This window comes from Antedon mediterranea, chromosome 3, assembly GCF_964355755.1.
Source record: "Antedon mediterranea chromosome 3, ecAntMedi1.1, whole genome shotgun sequence".
Taxonomy (NCBI): Eukaryota; Metazoa; Echinodermata; class Crinoidea; order Comatulida; family Antedonidae; genus Antedon; species Antedon mediterranea.
This window is the reverse complement of record NC_092672.1, coordinates 27857490-27877114: the sequence shown is the minus strand read 5'-3', so window position 1 is coordinate 27877114 and position 19625 is coordinate 27857490.

The following is a 19625-nucleotide window of genomic DNA, read 5'->3' as shown; positions in this document are numbered from 1 at the left end:
CCAATTGAAACAACCAGTTGCCCGGTTGAAAAACCGATTGGACCAGTTGACTAGTTGAACTCAGTTGAGCTTTGGGAATACCAGTTGGCCAGTTGGAAAAACCAGTTGACCTGTTGAAAAACCAGTTGACCAGTTTGAAAAACCAGTTGACCAGTTTGAAAAACCAGTTGACCAGTTGAAAAACCAGTTGACCAGTTTGAAAAACCAGTTGACCAGTTGAAAAACCAGTTGACCAGTTGAAAAACCAGTTGACCAGTTGGAAAAACCAGTTGACCAGTTGGAAAAACCAGTTAGACCAGTTGAAAAACCAGTTGACCAGTTGTTAAAACCAGTTGAACCAGTTGGAAACCAGTTAGACCAGTTGAAGACCAGTTGGACCAGTTGAAATTTCCAACTGTTCTCAACTGGAATTTTTACCTGGGAGAGTATTACTGTATTGTAGTAGTATTACTTAAAGCTTGATCATTTGATCATTTTTACCATTTGAGTGAGTGTCTTGCTCTGCGTAAAATATATTTATATGTTTCTTTGATAAAATATATTGTTTTTCGACCGATAAATATTTTACACTGAATATAATACCGACATGATGTCGACACGCTTTATTATTTTGCTTATCTTCATCTGTATGCTTTTGAAACTTGGTAAGTTAATAGTTTTGTTTTGTCTCTTCTACTTTATCAGACTCAAAGCGAAGCGAAGAAGAAAATCAAATAAAAATGTAAAACAAACAAATAATAATAGAACAATGAGAGTGCTATTGAGTAGCAGCCATGTACTTACTATAAGTAAGTGTTTTTTCACATAACAAGGACATATACATATACATGCGACTAAAACATGTATTAGGCGTGTAAATAGTTATCCTGTTCCTATACAGCTGAATCTTATGAAAATATCGGGCAGTAACTTTTGAGTAATCCTGCTAACAAATATAGAAAGAAATAATCACACGCGATCGACCACATAACCTCCGCCAGAATAGACATGTTAGATTCACATTTTCATTTTCAATTACTGGACATTTTTATTTTTTATTATTTTGTTGTTTATGAAACAACCTTCGCTGTAACTGTATTTTGTCTTTATGTCTTTTATGTGTAAACTGACTTTGGGGTTGGGTCAACCGGCTCAGCTACAGTGATTAAGTTCACTTAGGTTGACCCTGGTCTCCCCAATTTCAGTTTTTTTTGTTTTGTATATACTTAAATAGACCAAATAAATAATGAAATGAAATTAAATGATTGCTAACTGTCTATAACTTCGCTTGTCATTGGTTAAAACGCTTGCGTTGCGTTACGTTCTAGTGGGAACCAAGCTTTAGGAAGAAGCATGTAAACCTAATAATAATAATTCAGCTATAGTCACTTCTTTTGTGGAGTTGATTGTACATTGATTGACATTCGCCAAGGTAACACAAACAAGTAAACTTTTCACTTTCTCAAAAATGTCAGTATCCTACCGTCTGCATCCATTCTACTGTGACATACTTACAATATTTAATAAATGGTTAGGTGAAAACTGGCACTGTTTGGACACTAATGTTGGTTTTTTTCCCAGATACACCCACTCGTTCTGCAGCACGACCGAACGATATTATAGTTACCGAAGTTTGCGTTACCAAAGACACCAACCGCTTTAACATCAACCTATTACCAGCAAACTATACCTACGGGTTCCCTCTCCTCCACTGCAACCATCAAACATGGATTATCTGTTGAAGATGAGAGTGATTACGTCGAATTTAGCAGCAATAATTGGCAGAAAGGGACAACGATTTCTATTGAAAGGTTGATAGCAGCCTCGAAACCTCTCTCTGGTAGTTTTATGATAAAGTGGGGTGATAGAAGCTATGGTAAGGTCATCTTTAATCTATATGGGCACTTTATTTTGATAGCCTACGAAACCAATAAAGGTAAAACGACCAGCCACGATGGTTATGATCTTGACGAAGACGTAATAAATGATCGGTTAGTCAAGACATAGTGCACAACAGCCACCATCAAGCATACACAGCTACTTTCAAGCATACACAACTACTATACTGTAGAATGTACTATAGGCCTATTTTGAGCTGCAGTAAAATAGCATAGTGCAATAATTAAGAGCCTTCTGTAGAACTTATATTTCAAATTTTTAAATGATAAATAGAATTTAATATTACTAAACAATTCTCTCTCGTCTGTTTTTAACACTTTAGTTTAGTCTTTTCATTACACCTTAATACTACTTGAAAGTTTATATACATTTAGTTTGCGTGTGTTTTTAATTACCATATCTGTGGATGTCGCATATTCAGCTCACCAAATGAAAGAAACGCTTGGAGGGGATTTTGCCACTGGACTGGTGGCTGTAGAGAAGACGTTAACATGCTCATCTATTGACTGGAAGATTGAATGGACTGAATATGGTGGTAATCATGAACTTATAGAGTTAAGGCAATGTTTGATTGTGTTTGTACCTGAGACCAAGGCAGATTTTCCTTGATGAGAGTAATTATCTTGTATGTGGTAATGAAAGAAACCACAGCGGACTTGCACATCTTCCTGAATTTGATTGTCAACTAACTCTTTATGTCCTGCTTCCATCCCTAAACACAGATTTAATCTCGACCTCGATACTCTAGTCTTAGAGCTCTTTCAGTCAATATTACTCTCATTATTTATTTTTTTCTTACAAGAACCTCTATAACCTCCTACTCTAAAATTCATCCCAACCCTGCTGGTATTTTTATTTATCATTGTATTTATTATTGGAGTAAACCTATTCCCTAAAAAAATGTTATCTGAATGATTTAATGCATGTTAATGGTGCAAGGTTAGTAGGAGATGATGTAGCTATTACAGCTTCCACAGACGTTGACGGTGTACTAGTCCTTGCACCTATTTTGAATACCTACGATACCCGCATTCATCAAAGTTTAACTATATTACTGTTACTGCTGTTGCTGCTGTGCCACCGCTGCTGCCGCCGTTGCCGCTGCTGCCGGTACTCCAACTGCCCTCGCAACCGCCACTGCAACTGTCGCTCATCATTGGTAAACTTGTGTTGCGTCTACGAACCAAACACCATCGCACATTGTTTTCATTTTCAATGATTTTAATAAAGGCTGGGCAAACCCATTTTATGATTTATATTTCAGGTTGAATCTCCAGTTGTGCCACTGATAATTGTACATTTGATTATAGTAAAAATTACACAGCTGAAATTACAGGCTTAGATATAAATTCAGGTAGGTCTAAGCATAGATCACCACATTCATTAACCTACTATAGTCCTACAGAACTTTCATAACACCGCATAAAGCTCTGTCTACACTATTAAACTATTTTAAAATATTTGAAACTAAATAAATGCTTCTTTGGTTGATTGATAAATTGAATGATAAACATAAACTAAGTGTTCAAAATAATCAAACGAGAGAGGATAGAATTTGACAAACGACATTTCAAGTATGATCGAAATAAGAAATGGCTAAAAGTGTGACGACTAAAGTAGGTTTTAAGAATCCTATAGATTTATGAGTTCAATTCTAGTGAACGGTTAATTAATCCATCATTAAAACTGTCGAAACATGACAAGCTACCTAAGGCGCCCGACCTTTAATAAGAAGAAAGATTACATTTACAGTATCTAAACTTTGCATCATTCCGAAAAGGCCGCGTTTCAAAATGTCTTTTCTTTTCTTACCTCATCGCCTTTCTATAGCAAATTTCAAACCAACCAATAGTAATAAGAAAAAAAGTCGAGAAAACAATAGAGGTTGTGCATGGTGGGACAGCCTCCGTTAGTTGGCAGTTCAAAGACACACACAGACACTTCTCAAAGGCCAACGTTTTTGTTGAATGTGCATCTCTAGTCTTATACTTCATGTTTAGTACAATTGGTCTGTTGTTTGTTTGTACTGTTATGGTCCACTAAGTTATCGTCCCGTACAAAAGATTCCTAACGGGTTTTCAAAAAAATTGATGTATTGGTAACTTCACAAAAAGCTTATTATATTATTATATCCTGAGCTACACGTATCTTCATTATGCGGAGCTAAAATATTTAGTAACACGTCCGCAGGCAATTTATGATATCCTCAGGGTAGAATGGTATTCAAAGTATGACTGGTAAACTCATTAAATTCTAGGCGTGTGGTTTAATTCTGAAGCACGACATTCGCTTCATAACCGTCTCCGGACAAACATCGCATTTATTAAGTTTGCTGTATAAAATAATTTCCCGCCTCCACCCCTTACTCCACCGGTGTTATTGTACGGTGTTTTATAAGTTTGGCCTTTTTGGCACCCACGATTATAAGCATGTATCATTATATCATTATATTTTATTTTATATTAATTTAAACTACTGTGTTAACTACAGTTTTGATTTCAATGTTTATGTTTCTATTCGATCAATTATTATTATACATGTTTAACCTGTAATTTAAGGGCAAAGAGTGAACCCACATTTCGTAGGGAAGATCAATTCTCTCGTAATTTTTATTGCTTTCCTACTTTGCGTCATTATCAAATAAAATGGCATTTGACACTAAACTTGTTTCGTATTTTTGTGAGAGCCAGTTGTCACAAAAGTATTTTGCTTAGTTCCTTGTTTTCCATTAATCAAGTTTTTACGTCAAAGGTTCACAAAATAATTATGCTGTGCTGGATTAATTTGTTTCTGTTGATCAGGTTCTGTAGTGAGACTAAGATAGTCTGCCATGTCCAAAATGGGAATGTGGACGTTCATGAAGTCCGAGTTAATGTTATACCTTATGAATGTGCTGAGCTAAAACTATATAGTTAAGTGTTGATAGTCAATTGAATGTTTTCTTTGGTCGAGTAGTATTTTTAATGACTTTTTTTGTAAGTTTAAAATGAAAAAAACTATTCGAAAGGTAGGCCTTTTTGATAATTTTGCCTGCATTTAAATTTATATTAACATTTTACGCAAACATGTTTATGTCATAATTATACAGTGAAAGCTTATGTTGTGGTAAATAATAATAATACTGTTATCAACATTAACATTTTTAAACAAATGAACATATCTATATGGCGGATATAAGTCGTATATACTCATCTGTTTGATCTTTTTGTATAAAGATATCATGGAAATCTGTGAGAATAAAAAAAAGTCACTTCAACCAAGATTTGAACCCAATATTCTGATATTCAGATGTTAGACCACTGGCGTAAATCATTGACGAATGCTAGGCCGGGAAGCTAGAGATTAAAAGGGCAGTTCCAGAGGTAGACGCGGAGAACAATAGACAACGAATCAAATTAATATTTCCGAACGCGATCAGTCAACGTCGCGTGGCAAAAAGTCGCAAAAATGTTTACAGAAAACTGAACGTCAGCTTAAAATAGTCCCGCGACTGCCCCTGACTTTTCAGTTATAAATGTTGATAATTAATGCACGTAAGTGATATATTATCACTTTTCCGTTTGGTAGGACTGCATATAATCAAATTGAAAGAACGAGTTGTAAATATGTACAAAATGTAAGTATAGGCTACTATTGTCTGTTTACAACCTGTAATGTGCATGCGGGTTCGTTTGAATAGCTTGCACATGAATCAAGCTACTTTGGTACGTACTGTAGGTACTATAATTATAGTTTCCTTTCATATCTCTTTATGCGACACATAGTGTCATTAAATAACAATAGTTCCAAGTCAGACCAATATTCGTTATGCATTTCTTTGGAACCAACCACCCGTAAAGAGTGCATTAAGCATGGATGCACAATGATATTCAAAATTAAATGGCATAATGACGTTTCAATTATTTGTGTAAGACAATTTGACCTGGTTCAGTTATTATAATAAAAAGAGCCTGTGGTACCATAATGATGTATGGTTTTATACGGCATAATTTATTTAATTGTTTCTTGTTTTTGCATTCAATTATCATGACATCATATATCTGTTGTCAGATGCCTGCATACATAATAAAAAGTCATAGTCATAGTCATATAGTCATATATACTTTATTGTCCATTTAAAAAACAGAAATGTGATTTGAAAACTGGCAAAATACAAAAATATAAAATACAATTTACAAAAACACACACAAAAAGTTAAGAGGCTAAAAATTGTTAAAATTAGATAAAAATTATTGGTTACATTTTACCTTTGTACTCTGGAGTTATATAAGTGTATAGCATTAGGTACAAACGAGCACCTAAACCGTTTTGTTTTGGTATTAAATGCACGTAGTCTTATGCCAGAATTCATGAGAGCAAATTGTTTGTGAAGAGGATGTGTTTCATCATCAATGATACTTTTTACTTTTTTTAACACATTTTCTTTATACAAGGATTCAACATCAGGTAAGTGCTCTCCTACTAGTCTAATTGCTCTATTTCCTATTCGATTAAGTTTAATTTTATCTTTTTGCATTGTATTACCATAAAAACAAACATTACAAAAAAGTATTACACTGAGAATTACAGAGTTATAAAACAATTTAAGTATAGTTTTGTCAATTTGTAGGTACTTCATTTTTCTTAAAATAAACATCCTTTGGTTGGCTTTGCATGTGGCTTTATTTACATTATTATATATCCAATTTAGCTTATTGTCAATTATACAACCCAGATATTTGTACTCATTTACTACTTCAATCTCATTTTCATTTATAATCAGAGGTTCTAAGGGTTCTTTAATTTTCCTAAAATCAATTTGCATTTCTTTTGTTTTCTTTATGTTTAGTTTCAGGTTGTTATTGCAGCACCAGTGATAAAAATCACATCCTAGTTGTCTATAGCTTGTTTCATCATTGCCAGTAATGTATCCAGTGATGACTGTGTCATCTGCATATTTTACTATACAACATTCATTTGAATTAAAAAATTAAACTCTTTCAAGATTCAATTTATTGTCATTACATACATGAAATTTGATTTCCTGAGCTTAGAAACATAGATACAATACAATTTAAAACACAACATAAAACCTAACACCTTACCTAATTATCTTGAAAAAATGTACATTATATAAATGACAAGCATATGGAAAAAAAGAGACTCTTAACTTAAATAAATTACCATACGTGTGCTTTCAATAGAGAGTAAGTTGGGAAAACTCACGTATACTCACACATATCTGTATCACAACGCGTTATCGGTACGGAGGTTGCCCAAACTGCCTATTATTATACATACGTATAGTATTGTAAATTAGTTTGTTGTTTTTTCAGATAGTATACTAATACTGTTATCAACTGTTATTGCTTTGTATACATTTGTTTTTTCCACTTAACATTATTATTTAATTATTTAATTATTTAATTATTTAATTATTTCCTTAGCACTATTTTGTCCGTGAATTATCTTGGCATCAGTTTCATCTATCTAAGTCAATTTTTCAGAGTATATTCCTTATGGCCAGGAATCGATGTGGTTATATTTTCACGATGCGCAATCAAAAATTACGCGGTCTACGCGCGATTTTACGAAATCACATTTGTAATCATATCTTCACAAGCATGAATCACAATTAAACAAAACTTGGTACTCATAAATTTCAGGTCATATTTCATCATATGGCAATAAAATTACGTGCGTAGCGCATATAACGCTTGCGTACGCACGCTTAAAATGTTCAAAATTGTCAAAATTTATTTTCGATGAAATTAGAGTACGTTTCAGGCAATTTTAAGCGTTAAAAAAAATGCCATGAGTGCGCAGATTTTTGCACGCGCACTGCGCGTTAAACGTTAATGCGCACTCTTTTTGCCCGATTTCTGTTTTACAATCTTTCTTTAATAATATCATCATATTTGATTCAGGTTTCAACTCGAAATTGCGTTATACGAGCACGTCAAAAGTGACTGGCTACGCACGTATAAGTTAACAAAATGGTGAAAATATGCTAAATTTTTAAATTAATATATATCGTCAGAATGCAGGGGAACACCTATTTTTTATTTCATTTTCTTGAAGTGTATGTATCATATGTATGATTTATTATCAAATAAAGAGAACAAAAGTTGATTAAGTCATCATTAATTGCATATTAAATTTAAAAAAAATAATTTCGACAATCAAACAAATTATGACATTTTCTTAGGCCAAAATAACAAACTTAACATTAACTTTCTTCCTTCAAAAGTTCATATATTAAGTTAAAAGTCAAACGTTTCGGCCTACATTAAGAGGTTGTGGACGATGATTTAAAGCGACGGTTGGGGATGTACTGAGTCACAATCGGTAAAATTCAAGCTAGCTAGTCAAATTAATTGAAGCAAAGATTACAAAATGGGAAAACGATTAATATTAATTAGTTTGTTAATATTAGTTCAATTTAACGAATAATTGGCAAGATGTCATAGACCCAGTAAATACAATCAGGTGTCATTAAGACAAAACGATTTGATATCTATATCGATCATTAGATTAAACAGGGAAGAATATTGTTCAGTATAGTTCATTTTTACTGTAGGTCACGTCATCTAGTTATTTCAAAATCTGAACTTTACTATTTAGCATTGATACTCCCATGGACGGACACAGGGAGGTGCCGCGACGTTTATATAATTATCCTCAATTTGCTGGTTAGTAATATTCCATCATGATTCCTCCTTATGGAGTGTCCCAGTTACTAACCCTTAATAGTTTAAGAATGGTCTAACCCTTATTAGTTTAAGAATGGATGATTCATCTGTGATATCTGAAAGGTCATTGCCCAGAAGATTAAGCCTATATTATTTCAATAATACTCCATTCATTTCATATTCATCCAGTGCACACAGAATAACACCGCTTAAAAGATTGCAACATTGAAGATAGGTAAATTCCACTTAAATCCAAATTCCTCCATCTTCACCATGCTCAAAAAAGTTATCAACTGACAAGTTGTAATCACAGCATGGATAATTGATAATACAATTTCGATTCTCTAATCTAAGAAGTGAAATCACATCAGTTTGTGACAAAATGTTTCCTGTTAAATTCAGCATATTTCTTTTTACTATTACTCCGTTTCTTTCACATTAATCCAGTGCATATAAAATAACACCGGATGCAAGATTGCAATTCGCCAAATTTAGACTGCATAGGTTTCGGGAGAACTTAAATAAACAAGCTAATGTAGATCCTTCAATTGAAGATAGGTTAATTACATGTAAATCCAACCTTTTCAATGGTAATTTTTTCTCACTATGTTCATTAGATGTATCTATAAAATGTGTCAGTTGATCAACTGACAGATGATAGTCAGACCATTTAAAAGTGTCTTTGTTCTTCATATAAACGATCAACGAAAACAGTGAAACACAATCGATATCTGAAATATTGTTTCCCTTTAAATCAAGCATGTTTTCATTCAATACCACATTATTCGTTTCACATTCATTAAATATTACAATACTACCCGAGAGGTTGCAATGTTGTATATTAAGATGTTGTAGTCTTGGAGAAAATTTTAATAAACAAACTAATTTTGATATTTCAACTGAAGCTAGGTTAAGCGCACTTACATTCAACCTTTTCCATGTCAATTCAGTGCCATTTTTATCACAGGCATCTGCAAGATCTCTTAAGTTATCAACGTACAAGTTGTAATCACACCATTCAAAGGTGTAATTGTCCCAACAATAAAGGTTCACCAACCTAAAAAGTGAACTGCCATCAATTTCTGATTATTTTTCTTTAGATCTAGTAAACCAGATTTCAATGTAACTTCATTTTTATCACATTCCTTAAATAAATCGTTTATAATACGACCCGTGAGTTGGCAGTTACTCAAATCAAGATTCTCCAAGTGTGGAGAGTAGTTTACCAAACAAGCTAATGTTGATCCTTCAATCAAACCTAGGTCAATTCCACTTAATTTCAACTTTGTCCATGTCATCATCTTATTATGTTTATTACAGGCATCTACAAGACATTCTATGTTGTCAACCGATATGGACAGTTGATAATCAGAACATTCAAAGCCAATTACACTATAAATTACACTCAGTAACATAAATATACAGTGAAAAGCCACCAATTTCCGAAAGATCATTTTTCTTCAGAGTAAGCATGCCATGTTTTAATTCCACATTGTTTTTGTAACATTCAGTGAATAAATCTGTTACAATACTACTGGAGAGATGACAATTGCTCGAGTCTAAATGTTGAAGTTCTGGGGAGAATTTTATTAACCAAGCTAATTTTGATCCTTCAATTGAGCCTAGGTCAATTCCACTCAAATTTAACGTTTTCCATGTAATTTGTCGATTATGTTTATCACAGGCATCTGCAAGACATCTAATGTTATCAACCGACATTGATATTTGATAATCAGACCAATTGAAATAAGTAGGCCTATAAATTAGATTCACCAACCTAAGAAGTGAAAAGCCATCAATTTCTGAAAGGTCATTTCCCTTTAGATCAAGCATGCCATGTTCCAATACAACATTGTGTTTATCACATTCATTCAATGAGTCCCTTATAATACTACCTGAAAGATGGCAGTTACTCATTATTAAGATGTTTTATTTCTCGAGAAAATATTAGTAAACAAGCTAATGTTGATCCTTTAATTGAAGCTAGATTAAGTTCACTTAAATTCAACCTTGTCCAATGCAAAATCATTCCACGTCTATAACAGGCATCTACAAAACTATCTAGGTTATCAACTGACAATGTGTAAACCGTTACAACTTGAGGTGCAAAACTCAGACACACAAGTTTAGAAGAGAATTTCAACAAATGACTTAAGAATATAGGACTTACTGATTTCACAACTTTAAACTGGTAAAAACTGTACTGAAATTGAAATTTTACCATTACAGCTGAAAGGACATCGATTGCATATTCTTCTAATGATGAATGCAATTCCAAAAATGGATCTCCATTATCATATAGGTTTAGATGTCCATCACTCATTAGTCCATGTATGATAATGTAGATATGAACTAGCATAGCACAAAACTCTGTTGTTGGTTTCTTAAATTTTGTTTCCATAATCTCTGATAACCTATCTTCAATGTTATTTCCATTTTTATACACAGCAAGACATCTGCTCATAAGTTGTAACAAATGATAATTGCCCTTGTTTGTTGTTGCTCTTTCCTCAGAGTCAATACATAGAGCATTTCTATATGACTCAGACATTTTTGAACATTTTTAGTATTTCATCATTTGACATTTCTGTATCTAATTCATTTATTACAGATTTCTCATGTTCTTCCTTTACATGGTGGAAATACTTTGCTAGTCATAATAATGACAATTATCAAACATCAGTTATGGTTTTAAATAGAAAAACCCAGTAATTACATCAGAGAAACATTAAACATTCAGCAGAACATTCTGAATTACCCACGCAATATAGCGCCCTCTCTGTTCAGATAAACATCTTAGTTTCTAAGCGAAACATCCTCTCCCTCCCCCCTATGTGAGGAAATCACATAAACTTAACCTATTCTATTCATAACCTTCAACAAGACAGATTACTGACAATTTAGTGATAGGCCGTGTATAACTTCCACTCGATGTTTTCAACACTACACTTCGCAGATGTTGGTCCTTTCCGGGGTACACATCCGTGATCTTGGCTATGGTCCATTTTCCTCTTACGGCATTGGGATCTGCCAACATAACGACATCACCAACCCTCACATCTCTTTTTTTAAACACTCCATTTCTTCCTCGGCACTAATTAAGGAAAAACGTCCCTCATCCAGGCTTTCCAAAAGGCATCGACCAACCTCTGCGCGAACTCCACCCTTTTCTGAGGGTTCTTGGTTTCACGAAATGGACCTTGCGGCACATGACTAGAAAGAAGCCCTTCCCAGTAAGATGTCATTAGGAAAAATATATGCACCGTCATCAGGATCGTTCGGCTTTCTACCAATAGGCCTCTCGTTTATTAAATTCCCCACCTCTCGCAAGTAAGTAAACAGCTCAAATGGAGTCAGACGTTGTTCACCCATTGACTTCTTTAGTGCGTGTTTACAACTTTTGACGAGCGCCTCTGCACAGCCGTTGTGGTGTGGAGCTAATGGTGTCGTAAACCACCAAGTGACTTGCTCTTCAGCGAAGTACTCCTTCAGCTTTATTGTGTTCCACCCGGCAACCATTTCCCTTAGCTCACGCTCAGCTCCAATAAATTGCGTCCCGTTGTCACTCTGGATCAGTTTTGGACGTCCCCTAATAGCAAAAAATCGTCTTAGCACCTGAATATATTCCTGAGTCGAACAGTCAACCGCAAGCTCCAAATGAACAGCACCGGGTCACTAGACAGGTAAAGATGACCCCATAATGCTTGGTCGTCTTGTTGCGGCCAACTTTGACGTGGTATGGTCCAAAGTAGTCGCATGTGATTTTGGCCAATCAGGAAAAAGTCAAGTAAATTACTACGATGTATTACGATTGGTTTTGTTATCGATGATGTCATAGTTAACAAAAATGCGCTATTACGATTGGTTTTGTTATCGATGATGTCATCTTTAACAAAAATGCGCTAATACGATTGGTTTTGTTAACGTCAACAAAAATACGCTATTACGATTGGTTTGATGTTAACACACCCACAAAAGTAGGATTTAGTCAATCAGGATAAGTCAAGTAAAATACAATGTGTTACGATTGGATTTGTTATCGATGATATCATCGTCGTCATAAAAAAAAATACGCTATTACGATTGGTTTGATGTTGTTAAAGTCACCTACACCCACAAAAGTAGGATTTGGCCAATCAGGAAAAGTCAAGTAAAATACAATGTGTTACGATTGGATTTGTTATCGATGATGTCATCGTCGATATAAAAAAATACGCTATTACGATTGGTTTGATGTTGTTAAAGTCACCCACACCCACAAAAGTAGGATTTGGCCAATCAGGAAAAGTCAAGTAAAATACAATGTGTTACGATTGGATTTGTTATCGATGATGTCATCGTCGACATAAAAAAATACGCTATTACGATTGGTCACACACACACGCATACAAACACAAACAAGAGAAAATGGGAGTTTCACCTTGCTCATCATAATCGTATCAGCAAGTCTTAAACAAACATCTTTAACAATAATATTTATCGAGGAGGATGATAAAGCGTGCACCAACCACAAAGGTTAATGCGTGCCGCCGTCAGACTGTCAAAGTGTGTACCTATTAAAACGGTATCACTGTCATTGCAAAAAAAAAAAATAAAGAATACGTCCGTCGCCATCTTTTGAAAATTATCGTCTATATAAATTATAGAAACTATATTATTAAATCACACAAATCATTTTTTTTTTTTTCTTTTGATTTTTTAATAGTAATTACTACTACTATTACGACTATTACTACTACTACTACTACTACTGCATATGGTGTTTCTTTGACCACAACGAGTCTTCGCCATAAATATCTGTAAATAAATATTCAATAAGCGATAAAAGGTTTTCTTACAGCTCATGTACAAGGCATAAATTTTAAACAAAATAATTTGTTTTGTCTATCTCCCCCCCCCCCCCCACTGATTAAAAAAACAAGTGCTTATTTTCAACAAGCTCGTGTTAACACAAATAACCCCCCCCCCCCCACCAAAATGATGAAACATATTAGGGCAAACTATAGATCGATAATTATTGGAATGTATGATCAATAGAAAGTTGTTTTTTTGTTTATTTTTTGGCCCGCACCTGGTCTTTAACATATAAAAATAAGATAACAAATTGAATGAAATTTAAAACTTTTGATAATATGTTATTTGATTTTAAAATTATTTCAAATTACTTACAGTTATTCGATATATACAACTTCATCGTCTGGTTCTTCTTCCGTTACCACCGGTATTCTTTCTGCGATATCAACTTCTTCTTCATCTGGTTCTTTTATCACCACCGGTATTCTTTCTGCGATAACAATTTCTTCATCTGGTTCTTCTATCACTTCTTCCTCTTCTAATCTTTTCCAAATAGGATATTACGCCTGCACGCCTTTGCAAGTGGCGATTTAATTGTCTTATTTCGCCTGACAGTCGAATGTTTTTTTGCTTCATTTGAAGCACCAATTCTTTTAAATTATTTTTTTTCTCTTCTAATTTTTTTATTTTCTCTTCCATTATGAACATATAACTGCTTGGGCTTGTGCCATCGTAATAGTTATGTGTAAATAAAATAAACATTTTCCGGTCTGACTACAGCATGATGCGGAATGAAATGCGCTGGCCCAGAATACTCATTCTTCTCTTTGATTGAGAGTTTTCTTGCAAATCCACAGTCAACTAGATCTTCAATTGCTTTGTTGTATTGATTTGCAGAAGTTGGTGTCTTCTGGAGACGTTTTTCTAACGAGCATAGCTTCGCGAAGCATTGTTTCTCATTGTTTGCCAGCGCTTCTGGGGGTTTAACCCATCATCCAACGACCATCTTCGCTCTTTGTGCACGAGTCCCACATCCTTGAGAATATCTTATTATCATCAGGGCTTAGTGACACATCCTCCTTTGTGCAGACACAGTGTGAAACAAAAGTAAAACACAATGAAATCGATAATCCTGTATTACATTGTCGTGTCTCATTGTTCCCCTATCAATGGCACTGTGGGCATTCCATAGATATGGTAGTATTATTGTCTGTGGCCGAAATTGTCTGTGGCCGAAGTTGGCCTAATCCGTGAGCGCCGCTAATGATAAACACATGCTAGAGTGATCAACCTAAAATGTGCTCATAATTCGGTATACGTAATAAAATTACTTAATTACGAACAATCATGTGATTCTTAAATACTTGCATATCATCATAATGACATTTATCAAACATCAGTTATGGTTTTAAATAGAAAACCCCAGTAATTACATCAGAGAAACATTAAACGTGTAGATGAATTCAGGGTCAGCAGAACATTCTGAATTACCCACGCAATATAGCGCCCTCTCTGTTCAGATAAACAACTTAGTTTCTAAGCGAAACAAGTAGTATGCTAATAGTACTATTATTAGATTAGGTAGTTGGGAGTAGTTTGGAGAGATACATCTATTTATAAAAGAGTACTGTATATATGGAACTATCTGTGTTAGCCGCCTTTGTACTTTTAGATATAATACCAATAGGTACTATGTACTGGGATGCAATTCAACAGTTATGAATAAAAAAAGTCCTATGTACTCTGTATGTTGCAGGAAATAAGCATAAGAGCAAATAAAGCCTTGACCACAGGGGGTGTAAGTCACTATTTTGAATCAGTAGTATGACTTCTTAAGAAGTAATTTAAAAATTGTATGATCAAAAAGAAATATTATAATATCTAACTTTCTTCTTTATATAAATATATTATTTTATCCAAGGGGTTGCAAACACAAGTGTTCACATGTCTTGTTATGTATTGCACCTTTGTCCTGTCTTTATGTTGTCTGTAATGTCACTGCACTAACGGGTGACCGGTAAACGAGCTTCGCTCTTACGGTTATCCATCCATTTAAGTTGTTCATCTCTTATGTTCAGAAATTGAAATGGTAAATAAACTGAAACTGAAACTGTGCTTATGTGGTCCAGGTTGACGAGCCAGGAATGATGGTAGTGCCAGTATACCGTGTAGTTTAGCCTCAAGGCAATACCATGTAGCTGGAGTAGCTTGGGCAAATACAGTAGAGGTTTATGAGACTTGGTGTGTGATGATTGAGTATGATAAATTTGTGCTGTGAAAGACAAAATTGTAGAATTATGAAGAAAATATTGTAAAATATAACAAGGAAATTATACTATAGTAGCCTATAATTAAGGGGTAACCGTATAATATATAATTAATAGTAATACATGCAATGGCAATTACTTATATTATGTATATATTACAATATTACAAATAAATTCATATATTATTTTATTATGATAAGGAAATCTGTTTTTAGAATGAGAAAAAGCCGTCCCAACCCAGATTTGAACCCAGCTATCAATAAAGCTATAAAACAAAATAGACCATATTGTAGCCGGACTGGGTAGTGTAGACTTACTTGAGGCCTAGGCCTAGTACGATTAGCTAGAAGGATACAGGCTAACCCGTACCCATGCCAACTCGCTCGTACCCAAATTTTGGTTTACTTATATCAAAAATGTTGGCTTACTCGTACCCATCATGGGCTGGCTGCCTAGTAGTAGTAGTAGTAGTAGTAGCCTAGCCTAAGGCAGCAGGCCCGGCCGCGATTTTTTTTTTCGTACATAAGTTGGGGACCCCCTGATGAAACGTCACAAAATAAACATGAATAATTCATCAGTTAAATTTGTTGTTCCGTGTGCACCCAAGCGTATAGCAACAAGAAGTGATTATACACAACTGCGATACGATACTTTCTACAGTAGGCCTAGGATTCTAAGTCAATTCACGTGATTGCCTTCGCGCACTCTTCACACAAAATGTGTCGAGTCGAGGCTAATCGACAGCTAGACAAGACATTAAACTAAATAGTAATTCATTGGACATAGCCCAAAGAAAGCTTAGACCCACAAGAATAAAGAATGTGTATAATTTGTGTACTGTATTTTTTTAATTCTGCTATTTTATTATCAAACAATATGCATGTACTCAAAGGAACTTTAAAAATGCGCGTATATGAACACATGAGATGGGAAGATTTGACCCACGAGAATAAAAAATGTATTTTTGTGTAATGTTTATTGTTTAATTTTGCTGACTTATTACTCGGATTGTGTCATACCAAAGATAGTGTAACTATCTTTGGTCATACCTAACACACACACGTCACACACACCCACACAGCTACTACTAGAATAGACATGGGTTTAGAGACTAATAATTAGGCCTAATAGTATTAATAGAAACTATAATTTTAACACGTAATTCTTTAGTAATAAATTATATTAAAAACACCATAAACTAAAGGCTGATTATTTCGACAATCCACACAAAACGCCGCTATTCTTCTAAGAAATCGCACGCCGCAACAACAGCGGAGATGGGCCTAGAATCGTACCGCACTTGTGTAATCACTTCTTGTTGCTATACGCTTGGGTGCACACGGAACAACAAATTTAACTGATGAATTATTCATGTTTATTTTGTGACGTTTCATCAGGGGGGTCCCAAACTTATGTACGAAAAAAAAATCGCGGCCGGGCCCTAGCCTACTACAACTTAAGTCTAGGCCTAGCCTAGTACTAGTAGGTCTCTAGGCCTAGGCCCTAGTAGTTAACATCATACATACGCCCTAGAGCCTAGTAGTAGCTACCTAGTACTCTACTAGCTAGGCCTATGTAATAGCAGTAGTAGTTATTGTAGTAGTATTATTGTATTGTAGTATTAGTTGTAGCTGTCCGGTGGTCCTTTGTCACTTGTCTAACTAGCTACGTCTAGGCTAGATCCCCTAGTAGGCCAAGGCCTAGTAGTACGTAGTAAAGATAATTAGTTATTTTTTTGTCTTGTGTGAGTTCATCTCACGTTTATTTAAATTATCATTGGTGAATATATTATATACATATAAGTACATTTGTGACAATTAAAAGTAAGTGTTTAAAGTAGTTAAAATACAGGTATATTTACATAATAAGATGCTTGAATTCAGTATTAACCATATTTGTTTTCATTAAAATTTTAGATACAAATACATGATTATACTTTTCTTGTTAAACTATCTTATTTGTGATCTTATTTGTGTTCGAGTAGAGGGGCTATAAACTCAGGGGAGGAAAATATAGTATCCTCCCTTTTCACCAAGATAAAAAGGATGAAATGAAAAAGAGGGATGCAAAAGTTTGAAAGTTAGATATTTCGAATGATAGCATGCAATGATATATTTAATGAAAACCGTAAGGTTAGAGTCCATACACTGTGCAAGTCCAAGATGCGATTTTGGCTCTGTGCGTATGTGAGACGCTTCATACCCGATGTCACCTTGGTACTACTACTTACAATTTGTATTTACGATATAAAATATTGCAAATATAGAAATATATATATATATTGGACAAATACAAATACATGCAGATAACATTGACATGTACTGTATACAATATGAATATTACAAATATAGAAAAATATATATATATTAAAAAATAAATACCAATAATTACAGATTTCATATAAGTTATTAAAATTGTCTAAAAACATAATCAATGGTTACATTTAAAATCACTTGAAATAAAAAAAGGCTACACATTTATATTAAAACTTATACAGCATATGTCACACTAATATAAAATACAATTGTAAAACGTAGGGATAGAGATCTCCAGCACATATATATTTTAATTATTCAATAGGTCAAATATCCTGTCTTTACTATTTTTCCATTTCTGATCAGCAGTATAAAAGTTATACGAATACTCATTATTTATGAGGTTTATAATTTCATTTTTAAATAGCCCCCAAATATTTGCAGATTCTTTTTTTTTCTGTCGTTTCTAATTCTTTATAGGCCTATATTACGGAGGATTTATATATACAAAAAGTAAAAACTGAAATTAATTCGTTTACAAGTTTGTTTGTTGTTCCCAAAATTACATTAACCCACTTTGGGAAGTCTTGCTGTACTGTAACCTCATTTGGAAGACACTGAACCAGCATATTTTTAAACTTTTTCCAGACTGGTTGAATAGTTTTACATGCAATTAATAAGTGTTTTTCATTTTATATATGATTCTTACACTTATTACATTTGTCTGTTGTTCCATCTTTTTAGTCTTTTTTTACATATAAGGATTCGATGTAACAACTTAAAATTAAATTGAGCTACTTTTACCATGTGTTTCATTCTACATACTTTTCTATTCCATATTTCATTCCAGTCAATAATTTCATCTCTAAATTCTATTTCCCATTTCATTTGAGGATTTGGAATAATACATATATCATTTATAAACTGCTTATAATAGTAAGACGATAATTAGTTATTCTGCAACAGTCACACATTTCAGATTCTGCCGGCCGCTGATTGCTAGTGAAGAGGGGGAGGGAGAGAAAGAGTTAGAAGAAGTGAAATAAGTTGTGACGTATAATAAACATCATACAAAATAATAATATAACTAACGAATCCGTATAATATAATAATGTTGTATGTTATAAAGTAAGGTAAATGCGTTTAATATAATACAATTATATTATAATATAATATATTTTATTATAATATAATAGTAAATGTTCATAATATAATGCTAAAACCAAATAATATAATACAAAAAGGCAATAAGTTGTTACATTTTTCACATAATATATTAGAAATAGATATAATATAATGCTAAAACCAAGTAATATAATGCAAAACGTATAATTCATTACAATACAATATATAATATAATAAAAAAATGATATAATAATATAATATTTTGAATACTTCAGACAGCTGAGGCTTGCCATAAATAACACTCCATCAAGTATTGTACTTTTTGCTCTTTAGTTTCCTTTTGTACAATTCGTTTCCTTTCATTTAAATGTTTTTTCTTTTATTTTCTCTTTATACTTTTATTTAGCCTTCAGGCTAACATAATGTATGTAATGTATGTCAGAAGAAGAACGTGTGCCGCCGATTTAAAGGCGTATGTTCAATAAAGTTATTATTATTATTATTATCTTTGACGGTACCTGTAAGCGTTGTAGCGCCCTCTCTAAGAGATGACGGGGACTTTCCCACAAGCAGGAAGAAGGTAACCGTAACAAACAGGGGGCCAAGCTAGCATTAAAAACACTGGCATTCTCACT